General features: G+C 38.1%; 1 long non-coding RNA gene across 1 annotated transcript; it reads right to left on the bottom strand.

The window, feature by feature from the left end:
* Positions 1–311: 311 nt before the first annotated feature.
* LOC131201216 (uncharacterized) lies at positions 312–7,576 on the bottom strand. Its single transcript, XR_009155801.1, has 3 exons — positions 7,473–7,576; positions 1,957–2,068; positions 312–346 (listed from the first exon to the last, which is right to left on the bottom strand). It is a non-coding gene; the product is annotated as an uncharacterized LOC131201216 (long non-coding RNA).
* Between the last annotated feature and the right edge of the window lie 38 nt (positions 7,577–7,614).

The raw sequence follows: 7,614 nt of genomic DNA, 5'->3' as shown, positions 1-7,614 counted from the left end.
AGCTTTTTGGCAATCACATATGAGCCATTTTCCATTTCTTCCTCTCAGTGGAATTGTTTGCAAATATGCCCTCAGAATCTTCTTTTTAGAAACTCCTAGACACCTTAGGTTCGTTTTCGTCTTGGTTAATGTTCAGTCAAGGATAGCAAGTCTTCTTGTGGCTTTTGAAGTCAAATAAAAAAACATTATTGCCAAAGGCCAACAGTAAAATCATTTCAGACTTCCTCTGAAAATGAAAATTGTTTGCAAATATGCCCTCAGAATCTTCTTTTAGAAACTCCTAGACACCTTAGGTTCGTTTTCGCCTTGGTTAATGTTCAGTCAAGGATAGCAAGTCTTCTTGTGCCTTTTGAAGTCAAATAAAAACATTATTGCCAAAGGCCAACAGTAAAATCATTTCAGACTTCCTCTGAAAATGAAAATTGTTTGCAAATATGCCTCAGAATCTTCTTTTAGAAACTGAAACTGAAACTGAAACTGAAACTGAAACTGAAACTGAAACTGAAACTGAAACTGAAACTGAAACTGAAATTGAAACTGAAACTCATCTCTGCTGTTCTCTCCTCTGCCTGTGTTTTTTGCCTGTAACTCTCTACTACATTGGAAGAATCTGCTGTTGGCATTGTCTTTGTTATTATGTATATAAAGAGAAGTTAATGAATCCTGCTGAAGCAGTTATCTGGGTGTGCTTTCTGGGTGTGATTTCTGCAACAAACTCTGATACAGAAGATTCTGTTTTTTCTCTGTCACTTGTTAGCATTGTTACCCAAGCAGATGTTATACTGACCCTCTTCCTATATATCTAAGGAAGACTCATTTGTTATTCTTAATATCCTTGCCAATCTCAGCTCAATATTCTTAATATCCTTGCCAATCTCTCTATAAGTTCTAGATTACCTCCTTACTATTCTTCCTTGACGATCTAATCTCTCTCTACTTGCTGTCTGTGTCCTTTTTTTGTTTTTTGTTTTGTTTTGTTTTGGGGATAGTCATGAAGCTTTTTGGCAATCACATATGAGCCATTTTCCATTTCTTCCTCTCAGTGGAATTGTTTGCAAATATGCCCTCAGAATCTTCTTTTTAGAAACTCCTAGACACCTTAGGTTCGTTTTCGTCTTGGTTAATGTTCAGTCAAGGATAGCAAGTCTTCTTGTGGCTTTTGAAGTCAAATAAAAAAACATTATTGCCAAAGGCCAACAGTAAAATCATTTCAGACTTCCTCTGAAAATGAAAATTGTTTGCAAGACAAGCCAGAACTTTTCCTAAAGGATCATGCTTGACAGAATTCATCTATTAACAGTTAGACAATTACATTATTCCATGTTAAATTCCCCAAATTAAATGATGGAATTTCCAAATTATTGAAGTTTGAATTAAATGCTTAGGAGAGAGAGAGAGCTATTTAGCTGTATTTATTCATTAAGATATCACTGAGCCCTTTTCGATTGAAAAGTGTACTTCCAAATCACAAACAATTTTAAAGCAGACTAATGCAATCAAAGCAAATTAAGTGCATATTGTAAACAAATTAGAAAGAAAATTAATCACATATTCTAACGAGTCAGAACCTGAATGAAACAAAATAATTCTCTCTCTTTTGGGAAAAGGCAACCACAAAAGAGACAATAATGTTGGGTAATCTTTGATTTTTTCTCTGCAGTCTTCTCTATCAAAACATTTTTCATTTCCCACAGAATTTGTTTCCTCTTGATTTCACATTATAAATCAAGAAAACTTATTTCGGATTTTAGTTTATAAGATGGTCATAATTGCATATGGTATGAAGAACATAGTCCACATAGATAGGTGTGTGGAACAATGTGTGGTCATTGCAATGGAACCATGATGGCATTCAGTTATGTTAATTAACTAAAGAAGCCAATAAGACAGGTAAATTGTCATAAATAGCATGCTTTTTAAAAACAAAAAAAACAAAATCATGATTTTTCTCACCACCTTATAGAAACTTGTTTGCACCTTCATTTAATAATTTTCCTTTTTAGTATCTAACTTAGAGCTCAAGGAACCAAAACAAAGTTGTTTTTTCCTGTGTGTGTGTGGTACAACCCTGTAAAAAACACCACCACCAGCTTCTGTTATAATAAATGTGATTATTGAAACTGCATTAGATGGAACTATCTGGGAAATTGTTAAATTTTAGACCAAAGTCACAACTCCACCTATGTTAGGTATTTAATCTGGATCATCCAGTTATGAGTATAGGCCACTTGACTCATCAGAGGTATTGCGTCTATTTTTGATTTATGGCTACAGATATTCCTAATGTATTATTAAAGCAAACTGTACCCAACGCTTGCTTATTTAGTCTACTGAAAAGAAGGACCAGGGGAGACATGATAGTAGTGTTCCAATATTTGAGGGGCTGCCACAGAGAGGAGGGGGTCAAGCTATTTTTCAAGGCACCAAAGGCCAGACAAGGAATAATGGATGGAAACTGATCAAGGAGAGATTCAACCTAGAAATAAGGAGAAATTTTCTGACAATGAGAACAATCAACCAATGGAACAGCTTGCCTTCGGAAGTTGTGGGAGCTTCATTACTGGAGGCTTTCAAGAAAAGACCAGACTGCCATCTGTCAGAAATGTTGGGGGGAGTGGTTGGACTAGATGACCTACAAGATCCCTTCCAACTCTGTTAATCTGTTAATTTACTTCTGCATTCAGTACTTATCTGGTTATACAATATTACTCAGGGGTGCGTGGGGTAGGAATGGAGAGTCTATGTTTGTTCCCCCAGACATTGCTTAAATACCATATTTTTCAGAGTATAAGATGCTCCGGACTATAAGAAGCACCTACCTTTTTGGAGGAGGAAAACAAGAAAAAAAATCTGCCTGTGCCTCCCAGCAATTTGCCTCCTTGCAGCAAGCAGCCCGTTTCAATTTCAGCTTTACCAGAGCTTGATTAGTACAAACAGCTGATTGTCAGTTGGATCAGACTCCCAAAGATCAGCTGTTTCAGGCTGCAGGGATTGCCATAGCCTATTGCTGCCTCAGCGCACCCCATTTTCCGGTGGGCTGGCGGGTGGGCAGGGCTACATTCGGTGTATAAGATGCACACAAATTTTCACTCTTTTTTATGGGGGAAAAAGTGTGCCTTATACTCTGAAAAATACGGTACGTTCTCCAATTGGTCCCAAAAGCACAGATGCACAGTTAATTAACATCAAGAAGATCTTTGAGTTAAGGTCAACTTTTGATTATTATGTTCCTTCAAGAAAAAAAAGCAACAATATAGATATTGCTTTTCTCCTGTATGGTTTTTTTCAAATTCCCAGCTAGGCCTTTTGAGATCAGCCAAAGTTGATTAGGTGCACTAAGCAAGTTTTAAAAAAAATGTTTCCAAGCATTTCCAATACTGAAATGCAGATGACTATATAGTTGAATATATATATTATATACTATATTTTTATATATATATATATATATATATATATATATATATATATATATATATATATATATATATATATATATATATATATATATATATATATATATATATTTGTTTTCTGAGGTTTTCACGGTGTTTGTATATAGGTCTTTGGTTGTTCGGGTTTTCTCCCGTAAAATTGGAAGTGTCTTGGCGACGTTTCGACGAAGTCTCATTCGTCATCTTCAGGCTTCAGCTTTGTGCTTCTGGGAGCAATGTGTGATCGCAGCTGTTTCTTCCTTTTAACTGCTAGTGGGGGTTTGAACTGATTGGGTGGGAGCTTGGCTGTACTCTGATTGGATGGGGGTTTTTCTGTGCTCTGATTGGCTGGGGGTGTGTCCTGTGTTGGTGGGGGCTCAGATAGGATCCTCACCAAAGCTGAAACCGATGTCCTTTCCAAAGGATTCAACTTTGCAGTCACTCCCAAATACATCCCCACCGAAACCATTATATGCGGAGTTGAAACCAGCCTGACCAAAATCAACCCCGATGACGCTAACAAAATCAGACTCGAGATCTCCAACATCCTCTGCACCAGCAAGCCACCCAAAAGCAACTTACCCAAAGAGGAACAGACAGCACTAATTAACCTGAAAAAAGATACCAGCATAATAATCCTACCAGCAGACAAGGGCAACGCCACGGTGGTTATGAACACATCTGACTACCAAACCAAATTAACCAACCTACTCCAAGACCCTGCATACAAGCCCCTAAACACAGGCCCCACCACCCACCTAGAAAAAACCACTAGATCCAAAATAAAAGCCTCCCCCCTCAGCGAAGAAATCCAACAAAGAATCATTCCCAGAGAGAAATCATCCAGATGCCCTAAGCTCTATGGCCTCCCCAAGATACACAAAGAAGGAACCCCACTCAGACCCATAGTCAGCTCCATAGGCTCACCTCTACAAAACCTAGCCAAATTTCTCGCCAAACAACTACAGCCCTATGCAGAATCCATCACCTCACACGTAAAAAACTCATTCCAGTTCATAGAGATCATAAAGAAACAAAACTTACAGCCCAGTGACCTACTCGTGAGCTTTGATGTCATATCCCTCTTCACCCAAGTGCCAATCAAAGAAGCCTTGACAGCTATCCAAAACAAATATAACCCCCCCAAGCACATCCTAGATCTGACCAACCACTGCCTATCCAACACATACTTCATCTATAATGGACAAAAATACAAACAAGTAGAAGGAGCACCCATGGGATCACCCCTCTCACCTGTCATTGCCAATCTCTAGAAACCCAAGCTCTAGAAAAATCTGATCACAAACCCAAACTCTGGCTCAGATATGTAGACGACACCTTCATAATCTGGCCACACAGGAAAGAAAAACTTGACAACTTCCTCACACACCTCAATAGCCTACACCCCAAAATACAGTTCACCATGGAAACAGAAGTTAATAACCAACTTCCCTTCCTGGATGTCTTAGTCTACAGAAAACCCAATGGCTCCCTAGGACACACCATCTACCAGAAGAAAACACACACAAACCGCTATCTGCACGCACTCTCACACCACCACCCAGCACAGATCAACTCCGTAGCCAAGACACTCATCTCCAGAACAAAATGCTTAGCTGATGAACAACACCTAAAACCCGAACTAGACACTCTCACTAACGTACTAACATCCAATGGATTCCAAACAAATAAGATTACCAAGCTAATCCAAAAAGAACCCCCCACTAAAATCCAAGACAGAGAACAAGAAAACGGCACAGCCCTCCTCCCATATATAAAAGGCACCACAGACAGAATCAGCAAGATCCTCCACAAACACAACATCAAGACAGCATTCTGCACAAACAGAAAAATATCCACCATCCTAAGAAACCCCAAAGACAAAATTGAGTTAGAAAATCAAGGAGTATATGAAATCCCATGCACCACCTGCCCCACCACATACATTGGACAAACCAACAGAAGAATAAGTGCACGCATTGAAGAACACAAGAACTCATTCAAAAGAGGAACCAACTTCTTCCCTGGTCCAACACTTTAAAGTCACAGGACATGATATTGACTTTAAAAGACCAGAACTATCGCCAAAACTGAACACTTTAACAACAGAATAATCAGAGAAGCCATTGAGATAGAAAACGCCCACACAGCATGAACAAAGCGAGATGACACCTCCGCCTACCAGCCATTTGGAAACCCGCCTTATTGACAAACGAGTCCCTAACACGAGGAATGACACCAGACCCACACTCACAAGGTCCACCCAGGATGTCACCACCGCACAGAAAGGAGACCCAAACCCACACTGATCATGAAGCACGACCAAGGACCAGAAGCCAGACCACAGCTGCAACATTAGCCATTTCAAACCCCTCCAATCCATTCATGCAGCAGACTGACACCCACTATGAAGATGTAGCACGACCACAAAGCCAAACAACAGCTATGCAGCTCACCAGCTCAAATCCCCCTGCAACACAGACTAAACTGAGCACAAACAAGGCCCCACCAACACAGGACACCCCAGCCAATCAGAGCACAGAAAAACCCCATCCAATCAGAGTACAGCCAAGCTCCCACCCAATCAGTTCAAACCCCCACTAGCAGTTAAAAGGAAGAAACAGCTGCGATCACACATATATATAATTTTATATATATATATAAATATAATTTTATATATATATATAAATATAATTTTATATATATATATATATATATATATATATATATAATTTTATATATATAAAACCTCAGAAAACAAATATATATATGTATGTATGTATGTATGTATGTATGTATGTATGTATGTATGTATATGTAGGTCTTTGGTTATTCGGGTTTTCTCCCACGTAAAATTGGAAGTGTCTTGGCGATGTTTCAATGAAGTCTCATTCATCATCTTCAGGCTGGTGTTTACAGCTTTGTGCTTCTTGGGGCAATGTGTGATTGTAGCTTTTTCTTTCTCCTAGAAGCACGAAGCTGTAAACACCAGCCTGAAGATGACGAATGAGACTTCGTCAAACGTTGCCAAGACACTTCCAATTTTACGCAGGAGAAAACCCGAATAACCAAGACCTACATACAAACACCCACGAAAACCTAAGGAAATATATATATATATATATATATATATATATATATATTTGTTTTCTGAGGTTTTCACGGGTGTTTATGAGTCTTTGGTTATTCGGGTTTTCTCCGTGTAAAATTGGAAGTGTCTTGGCAATGTTGCTCCCAGAAGCACGGCTGAAGCCTGAAGATGACGAATGAGACTTCGTCAAACGTTGCCAAGACACTTCCAATTTTACACGGAGAAAACCCGAACAACCAAAGACCTACATATATATATATATATATATATATATATATATATATATATATATATATATATATATATATATATATATATATATATATATACATACTATATATTCAACTACATAGTATATATATATTATTATATTATACATACACACACACACATATATATATATAATATTGTATTGTATGTATATATATATGTATATATATATATATATATAATTTATTGTCATTTTACATATATACACAGTATACCCATATAACAAAATTCACATAACACCCAGAGACCAAGCCCAACACACATGTCAATCCCCAGACACACCCCTACCCGCCAAAATTTCCCCACCCCAATATAGATAACATGGGTGGGTGGATAGCTGTAATCCCAACTATTTTGACAAAGGTAACCTTGCAAAAATAATGCTTTAGATGGACCTACCTTTAAGATCTGTCATTGGGATATCTTAAAGTTGGAACATTACAATAATGTATTGGTTTTCATGACTTGATTTTTCTACTGTTCATCTCGCTCCCTCCCTCCCTCCCTCCCTCCCTTGTTGAACTATTGTTGCAACTGCCATTAGGGCTTTGACCTGCTGTTAACATGTTATGACTTCATTTTCATCCCTCTATAAAAGTAGACAGATTAAACATAGGACTCATATAAAGAAGGATTAGGGTATTATTATGTAGGAAGTGAGAGCTTTTTAAACTCCCTACCTGCACAGTCTTGTATTTCAGCATTTCTGAGGCTTCATTCCTCTCTCTTTAGAGATAGAGTTAAACTGTATGGATGTTAATTTATCTTTGTGGCTGTTTGCAAACCTCCTTAAGCCAACCACTTTTTTTATTGCTTCACTGA

The sequence above is a fragment of the Ahaetulla prasina genome, chromosome 6 (genome assembly GCF_028640845.1).
Source record: "Ahaetulla prasina isolate Xishuangbanna chromosome 6, ASM2864084v1, whole genome shotgun sequence".
Classification (NCBI taxonomy): Eukaryota; Metazoa; Chordata; class Lepidosauria; order Squamata; family Colubridae; genus Ahaetulla; species Ahaetulla prasina.
The sequence above is the reverse complement of the archived record's forward strand: the minus strand, read 5'-3'. Positions and strand labels throughout refer to the sequence as shown.